We start from the raw sequence: 12500 nt of genomic DNA on the forward strand, positions 1-12500 counted from the left end.
GGATGGATTTTATACTCTGGTTTCTCTTCAGATCGAATAAATCTTTCGCCTTTTACTAAAGATTTCCGTGGAGAGGAACGAACACGAGTTTCACTCAATTTTTTCAGGCCCAGTTTACACTGGCTGTGCTAAACTTGTACAAAAGTAGAAGAAACGTCTTAAACAGAGATCCAAGAGGTTCTAAGCACCAAGCTGTTGCGAAAAAAAGAAAAAGTTTTGGTTCCCTATTTATGATGTCAGCATCTTTGACTGCGGGCAAAGCATGCCTCAGGCTCTGGCATTCTTGACAGCTGCGGGGCTCTGCCGAGAGACCAAGCATGCATTTAGGGGCGTGTCAGCAGTGGGCATGCCTCATTTGAATACCCATGTTGCACTGCAAGCAGCTGTGCTCCTCTTCCCTTTGCTGTTAACATGATACAAGCTAAAAAAATATATATATATATTTTTCCTTTTTTTACATATTTAGTGGGGTCATTAATATTTATGGCAGATTCTCCAAGTTACAGCTTAATGTAGGGTTGCTCACCATACGTGTGAAAGGCAGGTTCCACACCTTGCCTGCTGTCAGATGGATGGACTTTATACTCTGGTTTCTCTTCAGATCGAATAAATCTTTCGCCTTTTACTAAAGATTTCCGTGGAGAGGAACGACCACGAGTTTCACTCAATTTTTTCAGGCCCAGTTTATACTGGCTGTGCTAAACTTGTACAAAAGTAGAAGAAACGTCTTAAACAGAGATCCAAGAGGTTCTAAGGACCAAGCTGTTGCGAAAAAAAGAAAAAGTTTTGGCTCCCTATTTATGATGTCAGCATCTTTGACTGCGGGCAAAGCATGCCTCAGGCTCTGGCATTCTTGACAGCTGCAGGGCTCTGCCGAGAGACCAAGCATGCATTTAGGGGTGTGTCAGCAGTGGGCATGCCTCATTTGAATACCCATGTTGCACTGCAAGCAGCTGTGCTCCTCTTCCCTTTGCTGTTAATATGATACAAGCGTAAAAAAACACCAGATATTTTGTCTTTTTTTACATATTTAGTGGGGTCATTAATATTTATGGCAGATTCTCCAAGTTACAGTTTAATGTAGGGTTGCTCACCATACATGTAAAAGGCAGGTTCCGCATCTTGCCTGCTGTCAGATGGATGGACTTTATACTCTGGTTTCTCTTCAGATCGAATAAATCTTTCGCCTTTTACTAAAGATTTCCGTGGAGAGGAACGACCATGAGTTTCACTCAATTTTTTCAGGCCCAGTTTACACTGGCTGTGCTAAACTTGTACAAAAGTAGAAGAAACTTCTTAAACAGAGATCCAAGAGGTTCTAAACACCAAGCTGTTGCGAAAAAAAGAAAAAGTTTTGGATCCCTATTTATGATGTCAGCATCTTTGACTGCGGGCAAAGCATGCTTCAGGCTCTGGCATTCTTGACAGCTGCAGGGCTCTGCCGAGAGACCAAGCATGCATTTAGGGGCGTGTCAGCAGTGGGCATGCCTCATTTGAATACCCATGTTGCACTGCAAGCAGCTGTGCTCCTCTTCCCTTTGCTGTTAATATGATACAAGCTTAAAAAAACACCAGATATTTTGTCTTTTTTTACATATTTAGTGGGGTCGTTAATATTTATGGCAGATTCTCCAAGTTACAGCTTAATGTAGGGTTGCTCACCATACGTGTAAAAGGCAGGTTCCGCACCTTGCCTGCTGTCAGATGGATGGACTTTATACTCTGGTTTCTCTTCAGATCGAATAAATCTTTCGCCTTTTACTAAAGATTTCCGTGGAGAGGAACGACCATGAGTTTCACTCAATTTTTTCAGGCCCAGTTTACACTGGCTGTGCTAAACTTGTACAAAAGTAGAAGAAACGTCTTAAACAGAGATCTAAGAGGTTCTAAGCACCAAGCTGTTGCGAAAAAAAGAAAAAGTTTTGGTTCCCTATTTATGATGTCAGCATCTTTGACTGCGGGCAAAGCATGCCTCAGGCTCTGGCATTCTTGACAGCTGCGGGGCTCTGCCGAGAGACCAAGCATGCATTTAGGGGCGTGTCAGCAGTGGGCATGCCTCATTTGAATACCCATGTTGCACTGCAAGCAGCTGTGCTCCTCTTCCCTTTGCTGTTAACATGATACAAGCTAAAAAAAAAAAAAGATATTTTTTTCTTTTTTTACATATTTAGTGGGGTCATTAATATTTATGGCAGATTCTCCAAGTTACAGCTTAATGTAGGTTTGCTCACCATACGTGTGAAAGGCAGGTTCCACACCTTGCCTGCTGTCAGATGGATGGACTTTATACTCTGGTTTCTCTTCAGATCGAATAAATCTTTCGCCTTTTACTAAAGATTTCCGTGGAGAGGAACGACCACGAGTTTCACTCAATTTTTTCAGGCCCAGTTTACACTGGCTGTGCTAAACTTGTACAAAAGTAGAAGAAACGTCTTAAACAGAGATCCAAGAGGTTCTAAGCACCAAGCTGTTGCGAAAAAAAGAAAAAGTTTTGGTTCCCTATTTATGATGTCAGCATCTTTGACTGCGGGCAAAGCATGCCTCAGGCTCTGGCATTCTTGACAGCTGCGGGGCTCTGCCGAGAGACCAAGCATGCATTTAGGGGCGTGTCAGCAGTGGGCATGCCTCATTTGAATACCCATGTTGCACTGCAAGCAGCTGTGCTCCTCTTCCCTTTGCTGTTAATATGATACAAGCTTAAAAAAAAAAAAACAGATATTTTTTCTTTTTTTACATATTTAGTGGGGTCATTAATATTTATGGCAGATTCTCCAAGTTACAGCTTAATGTAGGGTTGCTCACCATACGTGTGAAAGGCAGGTTCCGCACCTTGCCTGCTGTCAGATGGATGGATTTTATACTCTGGTTTCTCTTCAGATCGAATAAATCTTTCGCCTTTTACTAAAGATTTCCGTGGAGAGGAACGACCACGAGTTTCACTCAATTTTTTCAGGCCCAGTTTACACTGGCTGTGCTAAACTTGTACAAAAGTAGAAGAAACGTCTTAAACAGAGATCCAAGAGGTTCTAAGCACCAAGCTGTTGCGAAAAAAAGAAAAAGTTTTGGTTCCCTATTTATGATGTCAGCATCTTTGACTGCGGGCAAAGCATGCCTCAGGCTCTGGCATTCTTGACAGCTGCGGGGCTCTGCCGAGAGACCAAGCATGCATTTAGGGGCGTGTCAGCAGTGGGCATGCCTCATTTGAATACCCATGTTGCACTGCAAGCAGCTGTGCTCCTCTTCCCTTTGCTGTTAACATGATACAAGCTAAAAAAAAAAAAAAGATATTTTTTTCTTTTTTTACATATTTAGTGGGGTCATTAATATTTATGGCAGATTCTCCAAGTTACAGCTTAATGTAGGTTTGCTCACCATACGTGTGAAAGGCAGGTTCCACACCTTGCCTGCTGTCAGATGGATGGACTTTATACTCTGGTTTCTCTTCAGATCGAATAAATCTTTCGCCTTTTACTAAAGATTTCCGTGGAGAGGAACGACCACGAGTTTCACTCAATTTTTTCAGGCCCAGTTTACACTGGCTGTGCTAAACTTGTACAAAAGTAGAAGAAACGTCTTAAACAGAGATCCAAGAGGTTCTAAGCACCAAGCTGTTGCGAAAAAAAGAAAAAGTTTTGGTTCCCTATTAATGATGTCAGCATCTTTGACTGCGGGCAAAGCATGCCTCAGGCTCTGGCATTCTTGACAGCTGCGGGGCTCTGCCGAGAGACCAAGCATGCATTTAGGGGCGTGTCAGCAGTGGGCATGCCTCATTTGAATACCCATGTTGCACTGCAAGCAGCTGTGCTCCTCTTCCCTTTGCTGTTAATATGATACAAGCTTAAAAAAAAAAACAGATATTTTTTCTTTTTTTACATATTTAGTGGGGTCATTAATATTTATGGCAGATTCTCCAAGTTACAGCTTAATGTAGGGTTGCTCACCATACGTGTGAAAGGCAGGTTCCGCACCTTGCCTGCTGTCAGATGGATGGATTTTATACTCTGGTTTCTCTTCAGATCGAATAAATCTTTCGCCTTTTACTAAAGATTTCCGTGGAGAGGAACGACCACGAGTTTCACTCAATTTTTTCAGGCCCAGTTTACACTGGCTGTGCTAAACTTGTACAAAAGTAGAAGAAACGTCTTAAACAGAGATCCAAGAGGTTCTAAGCACCAAGCTGTTGCGAAAAAAAGAAAAAGTTTTGGTTCCCTATTTATGATGTCAGCATCTTTGACTGCGGGCAAAGCATGCCTCAGGCTCTGGCATTCTTGACAGCTGCGGGGCTCTGCCGAGAGACCAAGCATGCATTTAGGGGCGTGTCAGCAGTGGGCATGCCTCATTTGAATACCCATGTTGCACTGCAAGCAGCTGTGCTCCTCTTCCCTTTGCTGTTAACATGATACAAGCTAAAAAAAAATATATATATATTTTTCCTTTTTTTACATATTTAGTGGGGTCATTAATATTTATGGCAGATTCTCCAAGTTACAGCTTAATGTAGGGTTGCTCACCATACGTGTGAAAGGCAGGTTCCACACCTTGCCTGCTGTCAGATGGATGGACTTTATACTCTGGTTTCTCTTCAGATCGAATAAATCTTTCGCCTTTTACTAAAGATTTCTGTGGAGAGGAACGACCACGAGTTTCACTCAATTTTTTCAGGCCCAGTTTACACTGGCTGTGCTAAACTTGTACAAAAGTAGAAGAAACGTCTTAAACAGAGATCCAAGAGGTTCTAAGCACCAAGCTGTTGCGAAAAAAAGAAAAAGTTTTGGTTCCCTATTTATGATGTCAGCATCTTTGACTGCGGGCAAAGCATGCCTCAGGCTCTGGCATTCTTGACAGCTGCGGGGCTCTGCCGAGAGACCAAGCATGCATTTAGGGGCGTGTCAGCAGTGGGCATGCCTCATTTGAATACCCATGTTGCACTGCAAGCAGCTGTGCTCCTCTTCCCTTTGCTGTTAACATGATACAAGCTAAAAAAAAAAAATATATATTTTTTTCTTTTTTTACATATTTAGTGGGGTCATTAATATTTATGGCAGATTCTCCAAGTTAAAGCTTAATGTAGGGTTGCTCACCATACGTGTGAAAGGCAGGTTCCGCACCTTGCCTGCTGTCAGATGGATGGATTTTATACTCTGGTTTCTCTTCAGATCGAATAAATTTTTCGCCTTTTACTAAAGATTTCCGTGGAGAGGAACGACCTCGAGTTTCACTCAATTTTTTCAGGCCCAGTTTATACTGGCTGTGCTAAACTTGTACAAAAGTAGAAGAAACGTCTTAAACAGAGATCCAAGAGGTTCTAAGGACCAAGCTGTTGCGAAAAAAAGAAAAAGTTTTGGCTCCCTATTTATGATGTCAGCATCTTTGACTGCGGGCAAAGCATGCCTCAGGCTCTGGCATTCTTGACAGCTGCAGGGCTCTGCCGAGAGACCAAGCATGCATTTAGGGGTGTGTCAGCAGTGGGCATGCCTCATTTGAATACCCATGTTGCACTGCAAGCAGCTGTGCTCCTCTTCCCTTTGCTGTTAATATGATACAAGCGTAAAAAAACACCAGATATTTTGTCTTTTTTTACATATTTAGTGGGGTCATTAATATTTATGGCAGATTCTCCAAGTTACAGCTTAATGTAGGGTTGCTCACCATACGTGTAAAAGGCAGGTTCCGCACCTTGCCTGCTGTCAGATGGATGGACTTTATACTCTGGTTTCTCTTCAGATCGAATAAATCTTTCGCCTTTTACTAAAGATTTCCGTGGAGAGGAACGACCACGAGTTTCACTCAATTTTTTCAGGCCCAGTTTACACTGGCTGTGCTAAACTTGTACAAAAGTAGAAGAAACTTGTTAAACAGAGATCCAAGAGGTTCTAAGCACCAAGCTGTTGCGAAAAAAAGAAAAAGTTTTGGATCCCTATTTATGATGTCAGCATCTTTGACTGCGGGCAAAGCATGCCTCAGGCTCTGGCATTCTTGACAGCTGCAGGGCTCTGCCGAGAGACCAAGCATGCATTTAGGGGCGTGTCAGCAGTGGGCATGCCTCATTTGAATACCCATGTTGCACTGCAAGCAGCTGTGCTCCTCTTCCCTTTGCTGTTAATATGATACAAGCTTAAAAAAACCCAGAGATTTTTTCTTTTTTTACATATTTAGTGGGGTCGTTAATATTTATGGCAGATTCTCCAAGTTACAGCTTAATGTAGGGTTGCTCACCATACGTGTAAAAGGCAGGTTCCGCACCTTGCCTGCTGTCAGATGGATGGACTTTATACTCTGGTTTCTCTTCAGATTGAATAAATCTTTTGCCTTTTACTAAAGATTTCCGTGGAGAGGAACGACCACGAGTTTCACTCAATTTTTTCAGGCCCAGTTTACACTGGCTGTGCTAAACTTGTACAAAAGTAGAAGAAACGTCTTAAACAGAGATCCAAGAGGTTCTAAGCACCAAGCTGTTGCGAAAAAAAGAAAAAGTTTTGGTTCCCTATTTATGATGTCAGCATCTTTGACTGCGGGCAAAGCATGCCTCAGGCTCTGGCATTCTTGACAGCTGCGGGGCTCTGCCGAGAGACCAAGCATGCATTTAGGGGCGTGTCAGCAGTGGGCATGCCTCATTTGAATACCCATGTTGCACTGCAAGCAGCTGTGCTCCTCTTCCCTTTGCTGTTAACATGATACAAGCTAAAAAAAAAAAAGATATTTTTTTCTTTTTTTACATATTTAGTGGGGTCATTAATATTTATGGCAGATTCTCCAAGTTACAGCTTAATGTAGGTTTGCTCACCATACGTGTGAAAGGCAGGTTCCACACCTTGCCTGCTGTCAGATGGATGGACTTTATACTCTGGTTTCTCTTCAGATCGAATAAACCTTTCGCCTTTTGCTAAAGATTTCCGTGGAGAGGAACGACCACGAGTTTCACTCAATTTTTTCAGGCCCAGTTTACACTGGCTGTGCTAAACTTGTACAAAAGTAGAAGAAACGTCTTAAACAGAGATCCAAGAGGTTCTAAGCACCAAGCTGTTGCGAAAAAAAGAAAAAGTTTTGGTTCCCTATTTATGATGTCAGCATCTTTGACTGCGGGCAAAGCATGCCTCAGGCTCTGGCATTCTTGACAGCTGCGGGGCTCTGCCGAGAGACCAAGCATGCATTTAGGGGCGTGTCAGCAGTGGGCATGCCTCATTTGAATACCCATGTTGCACTGCAAGCAGCTGTGCTCCTCTTCCCTTTGCTGTTAATATGATACAAGCTTAAAAAAAAAAAACAGATATTTTTTCTTTTTTTACATATTTAGTGGGGTCATTAATATTTATGGCAGATTCTCCAAGTTACAGCTTAATGTAGGGTTGCTCACCATACATGTAAAAGGCAGGTTCCGCACCTTGCCTGCTGTCAGATGGATGGATTTTATACTCTGGTTTCTCTTCAGATCGAATAAATCTTTCGCCTTTTACTAAAGATTTCCGTGGAGAGGAACGACCACGAGTTTCACTCAATTTTTTCAGGCCCAGTTTACACTGGCTGTGCTAAACTTGTACAAAAGTAGAAGAAACGTCTTAAACAGAGATCCAAGAGGTTCTAAGCACCAAGCTGTTGCGAAAAAAAGAAAAAGTTTTGGTTCCCTATTTATGATGTCAGCATCTTTGACTGCGGGCAAAGCATGCCTCAGGCTCTGGCATTCTTGACAGCTGCGGGGCTCTGCCGAGAGACCAAGCATGCATTTAGGGGCGTGTCAGCAGTGGGCATGCCTCATTTGAATACCCATGTTGCACTGCAAGCAGCTGTGCTCCTCTTCCCTTTGCTGTTAACATGATACAAGCTAAAAAAAAAATAAATATATATTTTTCCTTTTTTTACATATTTAGTGGGGTCATTAATATTTATGGCAGATTCTCCAAGTTACAGCTTAATGTAGGGTTGCTCACCATACGTGTGAAAGGCAGGTTCCACACCTTGCCTGCTGTCAGATGGATGGACTTTATACTCTGGTTTCTCTTCAGATCGAATAAATCTTTCGCCTTTTACTAAAGATTTCCGTGGAGAGGAACGACCACGAGTTTCACTCAATTTTTTCAGGCCCAGTTTACACTGGCTGTGCTAAACTTGTACAAAAGTAGAAGAAACGTCTTAAACAGAGATCCAAGAGGTTCTAAGCACCAAGCTGTTGCGAAAAAAAGAAAAAGTTTTGGTTCCCTATTTATGATGTCAGCATCTTTGACTGCGGGCAAAGCATGCCTCAGGCTCTGGCATTCTTGACAGCTGCGGGGCTCTGCCGAGAGACCAAGCATGCATTTAGGGGTGTGTCAGCAGTGGGCATGCCTCATTTGAATACCCATGTTGCACTGCAAGCAGCTGTGCTCCTCTTCCCTTTGCTGTTAATATGATACAAGCGTAAAAAAACACCAGATATTTTGTCTTTTTTTACATATTTAGTGGGGTCATTAATATTTATGGCAGATTCTCCAAGTTACAGTTTAATGTAGGGTTGCTCACCATACATGTAAAAGGCAGGTTCCGCACCTTGCCTGCTGTCAGATGGATGGACTTTATACTCTGGTTTCTCTTCAGATCGAATAAATCTTTCGCCTTTTACTAAAGATTTCCGTGGAGAGGAACGACCATGAGTTTCACTCAATTTTTTCAGGCCCAGTTTACACTGGCTGTGCTAAACTTGTACAAAAGTAGAAGAAACTTCTTAAACAGAGATCCAAGAGGTTCTAAACACCAAGCTGTTGCGAAAAAAAGAAAAAGTTTTGGATCCCTATTTATGATGTCAGCATCTTTGACTGCGGGCAAAGCATGCCTCAGGCTCTGGCATTCTTGACAGCTGCAGGGCTCTGCCGAGAGACCAAGCATGCATTTAGGGGCGTGTCAGCAGTGGGCATGCCTCATTTGAATACCCATGTTGCACTGCAAGCAGCTGTGCTCCTCTTCCCTTTGCTGTTAATATGATACAAGCTTAAAAAAACACCAGATATTTTGTCTTTTTTTACATATTTAGTGGGGTCGTTAATATTTATGGCAGATTCTCCAAGTTACAGCTTAATGTAGGGTTGCTCACCATACGTGTAAAAGGCAGGTTCCGCACCTTGCCTGCTGTCAGATGGATGGACTTTATACTCTGGTTTCTCTTCAGATCGAATAAATCTTTCGCCTTTTACTAAAGATTTCCGTGGAGAGGAACGACCACGAGTTTCACTCAATTTTTTCAGGCCCAGTTTACACTGGCTGTGCTAAACTTGTACAAAAGTAGAAGAAACGTCTTAAACAGAGATCCAAGAGGTTCTAAGCACCAAGCTGTTGCGAAAAAAAGAAAAAGTTTTGGTTCCCTATTTATGATGTCAGCATCTTTGACTGCGGGCAAAGCATGCCTCAGGCTCTGGCATTCTTGACAGCTGCGGGGCTCTGCCGAGAGACCAAGCATGCATTTAGGGGCGTGTCAGCAGTGGGCATGCCTCATTTGAATACCCATGTTGCACTGCAAGCAGCTGTGCTCCTCTTCCCTTTGCTGTTAACATGATACAAGCTAAAAAAAAAAAAAGATATTTTTTTCTTTTTTTACATATTTAGTGGGGTCATTAATATTTATGGCAGATTCTCCAAGTTACAGCTTAATGTAGGTTTGCTCACCATACGTGTGAAAGGCAGGTTCCACACCTTGCCTGCTGTCAGATGGATGGACTTTATACTCTGGTTTCTCTTCAGATCGAATAAATCTTTCGCCTTTTACTAAAGATTTCCGTGGAGAGGAACGACCACGAGTTTCACTCAATTTTTTCAGGCCCAGTTTACACTGGCTGTGCTAAACTTGTACAAAAGTAGAAGAAACGTCTTAAACAGAGATCCAAGAGGTTCTAAGCACCAAGCTGTTGCGAAAAAAAGAAAAAGTTTTGGTTCCCTATTTATGATGTCAGCATCTTTGACTGCGGGCAAAGCATGCCTCAGGCTCTGGCATTCTTGACAGCTGCGGGGCTCTGCCGAGAGACCAAGCATGCATTTAGGGGCGTGTCAGCAGTGGGCATGCCTCATTTGAATACCCATGTTGCACTGCAAGCAGCTGTGCTCCTCTTCCCTTTGCTGTTAATATGATACAAGCTTAAAAAAAAAAACAGATATTTTTTCTTTTTTTACATATTTAGTGGGGTCATTAATATTTATGGCAGATTCTCCAAGTTACAGCTTAATGTAGGGTTGCTCACCATACGTGTGAAAGGCAGGTTCCGCACCTTGCCTGCTGTCAGATGGATGGATTTTATACTCTGGTTTCTCTTCAGATCGAATAAATCTTTCGCGTTTTACTAAAGATTTCCGTGGAGAGGAACGACCACGAGTTTCACTCAATTTTTTCAGGCCCAGTTTACACTGGCTGTGCTAAACTTGTACAAAAGTAGAAGAAACGTCTTAAACAGAGATCCAAGAGGTTCTAAGCACCAAGCTGTTGCGAAAAAAAGAAAAAGTTTTGGTTCCCTATTTATGATGTCAGCATCTTTGACTGCGGGCAAAGCATGCCTCAGGCTCTGGCATTCTTGACAGCTGCGGGGCTCTGCCGAGAGACCAAGCATGCATTTAGGGGCGTGTCAGCAGTGGGCATGCCTCATTTGAATACCCATGTTGCACTGCAAGCAGCTGTGCTCCTCTTCACTTTGCTGTTAATATGATACAAGCTTAAAAAAAAAAACAGATATTTTTTCTTTTTTTACATATTTAGTGGGGTCATTAATATTTATGGCAGATTCTCCAAGTTACAGCTTAATGTAGGGTTGCTCACCATACGTGTGAAAGGCAGGTTCCGCACCTTGCCTGCTGTCAGATGGATGGATTTTATACTCTGGTTTCTCTTCAGATCGAATAAATCTTTCGCCTTTTACTAAAGATTTCCGTGGAGAGGAACGACCACGAGTTTCACTCAATTTTTTCAGGCCCAGTTTACACTGGCTGTGCTAAACTTGTACAAAAGTAGAAGAAACGTCTTAAACAGAGATCCAAGAGGTTCTAAGCACCAAGCTGTTGCGAAAAAAAGAAAAAGTTTTGGTTCCCTATTTATGATGTCAGCATCTTTGACTGCGGGCAAAGCATGCCTCAGGCTCTGGCATTCTTGACAGCTGCGGGGCTCTGCCGAGAGACCAAGCATGCATTTAGGGGCGTGTCAGCAGTGGGCATGCCTCATTTGAATACCCATGTTGCACTGCAAGCAGCTGTGCTCCTCTTCCCTTTGCTGTTAACATGATACAAGCTAAAAAAAAAATATATATATATTTTTCCTTTTTTTACATATTTAGTGGGGTCATTAATATTTATGGCAGATTCTCCAAGTTACAGCTTAATGTAGGGTTGCTCACCATACGTGTGAAAGGCAGGTTCCACACCTTGCCTGCTGTCAGATGGATGGACTTTATACTCTGGTTTCTCTTCAGATCGAATAAATCTTTCGCCTTTTACTAAAGATTTCCGTGGAGAGGAACGACCACGAGTTTCACTCAATTTTTTCAGGCCCAGTTTACACTGGCTGTGCTAAACTTGTACAAAAGTAGAAGAAACGTCTTAAACAGAGATCCAAGAGGTTCTAAGCACCAAGCTGTTGCGAAAAAAAGAAAAAGTTTTGGTTCCCTATTTATGATGTCAGCATCTTTGACTGCGGGCAAAGCATGCCTCAGGCTCTGGCATTCTTGACAGCTGCGGGGCTCTGCCGAGAGACCAAGCATGCATTTAGGGGCGTGTCAGCAGTGGGCATGCCTCATTTGAATACCCATGTTGCACTGCAAGCAGCTGTGCTCCTCTTCCCTTTGCTGTTAACATGATACAAGCTAAAAAAAAATATATATATATTTTTTTCTTTTTTTACATATTTAGTGGGGTCATTAATATTTATGGCAGATTCTCCAAGTTAAAGCTTAATGTAGGGTTGCTCACCATACGTGTGAAAGGCAGGTTCCACACCTTGCCTGCTGTCAGATGGATGGATTTTATACTCTGGTTTCTCTTCAGATCGAATAAATCTTTCGCCTTTTACTAAAGATTTCCGTGGAGAGGAACGACCTCGAGTTTCACTCAATTTTTTCAGGCCCAGTTTACACTGGCTGTGCTAAACTTGTACAAAAGTAGAAGAAACGTCTTAAACAGAGATCCAAGAGGTTCTAAGGACCAAGCTGTTGCGAAAAAAAGAAAAAGTTTTGGCTCCCTATTTATGATGTCAGCATCTTTGACTGCGGGCAAAGCATGCCTCAGGCTCTGGCATTCTTGACAGCTGCAGGGCTCTGCCGAGAGACCAAGCATGCATTTAGGGGTGTGTCAGCAGTGGGCATGCCTCATTTGAATACCCATGTTGCACTGCAAGCAGCTGTGCTCCTCTTCCCTTTGCTGTTAATATGATACAAGCGTAAAAAAACACCAGATATTTTGTCTTTTTTTACATATTTAGTGGGGTCATTAATATTTATGGCAGATTCTCCAAGTTACAGTTTAATGTAGGGTTGCTCACCATACATGTAAAAGGCAGGTTC

General features: G+C 42.6%; 22 non-coding genes across 22 annotated transcripts; all 22 read left to right on the forward strand.

The window, feature by feature from the left end:
• Nucleotides 1-11: 11 nt before the first annotated feature.
• Nucleotides 12-125, forward strand: LOC134570448 (U5 spliceosomal RNA). The gene has a single exon (XR_010085076.1). It is a non-coding gene; the product is annotated as a U5 spliceosomal RNA (small nuclear RNA).
• Nucleotides 126-581: 456 nt separating this feature from the next.
• LOC134570156 (U5 spliceosomal RNA) lies at nucleotides 582-695 on the forward strand. The gene has a single exon (XR_010084802.1). It is a non-coding gene; the product is annotated as a U5 spliceosomal RNA (small nuclear RNA).
• A 454-nt stretch (nucleotides 696-1149) lies between these two features.
• Nucleotides 1150-1263, forward strand: LOC134570113 (U5 spliceosomal RNA). Its single transcript, XR_010084762.1, has one exon. It is a non-coding gene; the product is annotated as a U5 spliceosomal RNA (small nuclear RNA).
• Nucleotides 1264-1717: 454 nt separating this feature from the next.
• LOC134570114 (U5 spliceosomal RNA) lies at nucleotides 1718-1831 on the forward strand. Its single transcript, XR_010084763.1, has one exon. It is a non-coding gene; the product is annotated as a U5 spliceosomal RNA (small nuclear RNA).
• Nucleotides 1832-2286: 455 nt separating this feature from the next.
• Nucleotides 2287-2400, forward strand: LOC134570277 (U5 spliceosomal RNA). Its single transcript, XR_010084916.1, has one exon. It is a non-coding gene; the product is annotated as a U5 spliceosomal RNA (small nuclear RNA).
• Nucleotides 2401-2857: 457 nt separating this feature from the next.
• On the forward strand, nucleotides 2858-2971 carry LOC134570278 (U5 spliceosomal RNA). The gene has a single exon (XR_010084917.1). It is a non-coding gene; the product is annotated as a U5 spliceosomal RNA (small nuclear RNA).
• Nucleotides 2972-3427: 456 nt separating this feature from the next.
• On the forward strand, nucleotides 3428-3541 carry LOC134570280 (U5 spliceosomal RNA). Its single transcript, XR_010084919.1, has one exon. It is a non-coding gene; the product is annotated as a U5 spliceosomal RNA (small nuclear RNA).
• Nucleotides 3542-3996: 455 nt separating this feature from the next.
• Nucleotides 3997-4110, forward strand: LOC134570282 (U5 spliceosomal RNA). The gene has a single exon (XR_010084920.1). It is a non-coding gene; the product is annotated as a U5 spliceosomal RNA (small nuclear RNA).
• A 456-nt stretch (nucleotides 4111-4566) lies between these two features.
• On the forward strand, nucleotides 4567-4680 carry LOC134569718 (U5 spliceosomal RNA). Its single transcript, XR_010084387.1, has one exon. It is a non-coding gene; the product is annotated as a U5 spliceosomal RNA (small nuclear RNA).
• Nucleotides 4681-5136: 456 nt separating this feature from the next.
• LOC134569501 (U5 spliceosomal RNA) lies at nucleotides 5137-5250 on the forward strand. The gene has a single exon (XR_010084176.1). It is a non-coding gene; the product is annotated as a U5 spliceosomal RNA (small nuclear RNA).
• Nucleotides 5251-5704: 454 nt separating this feature from the next.
• On the forward strand, nucleotides 5705-5818 carry LOC134570283 (U5 spliceosomal RNA). The gene has a single exon (XR_010084921.1). It is a non-coding gene; the product is annotated as a U5 spliceosomal RNA (small nuclear RNA).
• A 453-nt stretch (nucleotides 5819-6271) lies between these two features.
• On the forward strand, nucleotides 6272-6385 carry LOC134569584 (U5 spliceosomal RNA). The gene has a single exon (XR_010084259.1). It is a non-coding gene; the product is annotated as a U5 spliceosomal RNA (small nuclear RNA).
• A 454-nt stretch (nucleotides 6386-6839) lies between these two features.
• Nucleotides 6840-6953, forward strand: LOC134569919 (U5 spliceosomal RNA). Its single transcript, XR_010084581.1, has one exon. It is a non-coding gene; the product is annotated as a U5 spliceosomal RNA (small nuclear RNA).
• Nucleotides 6954-7409: 456 nt separating this feature from the next.
• LOC134570284 (U5 spliceosomal RNA) lies at nucleotides 7410-7523 on the forward strand. The gene has a single exon (XR_010084922.1). It is a non-coding gene; the product is annotated as a U5 spliceosomal RNA (small nuclear RNA).
• A 457-nt stretch (nucleotides 7524-7980) lies between these two features.
• On the forward strand, nucleotides 7981-8094 carry LOC134570285 (U5 spliceosomal RNA). The gene has a single exon (XR_010084923.1). It is a non-coding gene; the product is annotated as a U5 spliceosomal RNA (small nuclear RNA).
• A 454-nt stretch (nucleotides 8095-8548) lies between these two features.
• Nucleotides 8549-8662, forward strand: LOC134570116 (U5 spliceosomal RNA). The gene has a single exon (XR_010084765.1). It is a non-coding gene; the product is annotated as a U5 spliceosomal RNA (small nuclear RNA).
• A 454-nt stretch (nucleotides 8663-9116) lies between these two features.
• LOC134570286 (U5 spliceosomal RNA) lies at nucleotides 9117-9230 on the forward strand. The gene has a single exon (XR_010084924.1). It is a non-coding gene; the product is annotated as a U5 spliceosomal RNA (small nuclear RNA).
• A 455-nt stretch (nucleotides 9231-9685) lies between these two features.
• Nucleotides 9686-9799, forward strand: LOC134570287 (U5 spliceosomal RNA). The gene has a single exon (XR_010084925.1). It is a non-coding gene; the product is annotated as a U5 spliceosomal RNA (small nuclear RNA).
• A 455-nt stretch (nucleotides 9800-10254) lies between these two features.
• On the forward strand, nucleotides 10255-10368 carry LOC134569833 (U5 spliceosomal RNA). Its single transcript, XR_010084499.1, has one exon. It is a non-coding gene; the product is annotated as a U5 spliceosomal RNA (small nuclear RNA).
• A 455-nt stretch (nucleotides 10369-10823) lies between these two features.
• On the forward strand, nucleotides 10824-10937 carry LOC134570288 (U5 spliceosomal RNA). Its single transcript, XR_010084926.1, has one exon. It is a non-coding gene; the product is annotated as a U5 spliceosomal RNA (small nuclear RNA).
• A 457-nt stretch (nucleotides 10938-11394) lies between these two features.
• Nucleotides 11395-11508, forward strand: LOC134570289 (U5 spliceosomal RNA). Its single transcript, XR_010084927.1, has one exon. It is a non-coding gene; the product is annotated as a U5 spliceosomal RNA (small nuclear RNA).
• A 457-nt stretch (nucleotides 11509-11965) lies between these two features.
• Nucleotides 11966-12079, forward strand: LOC134570388 (U5 spliceosomal RNA). Its single transcript, XR_010085020.1, has one exon. It is a non-coding gene; the product is annotated as a U5 spliceosomal RNA (small nuclear RNA).
• Nucleotides 12080-12500: the final 421 nt, after the last annotated feature.

Source organism: Pelobates fuscus, chromosome 7 (assembly GCF_036172605.1).
Source record: "Pelobates fuscus isolate aPelFus1 chromosome 7, aPelFus1.pri, whole genome shotgun sequence".
Taxonomy (NCBI): Eukaryota; Metazoa; Chordata; class Amphibia; order Anura; family Pelobatidae; genus Pelobates; species Pelobates fuscus.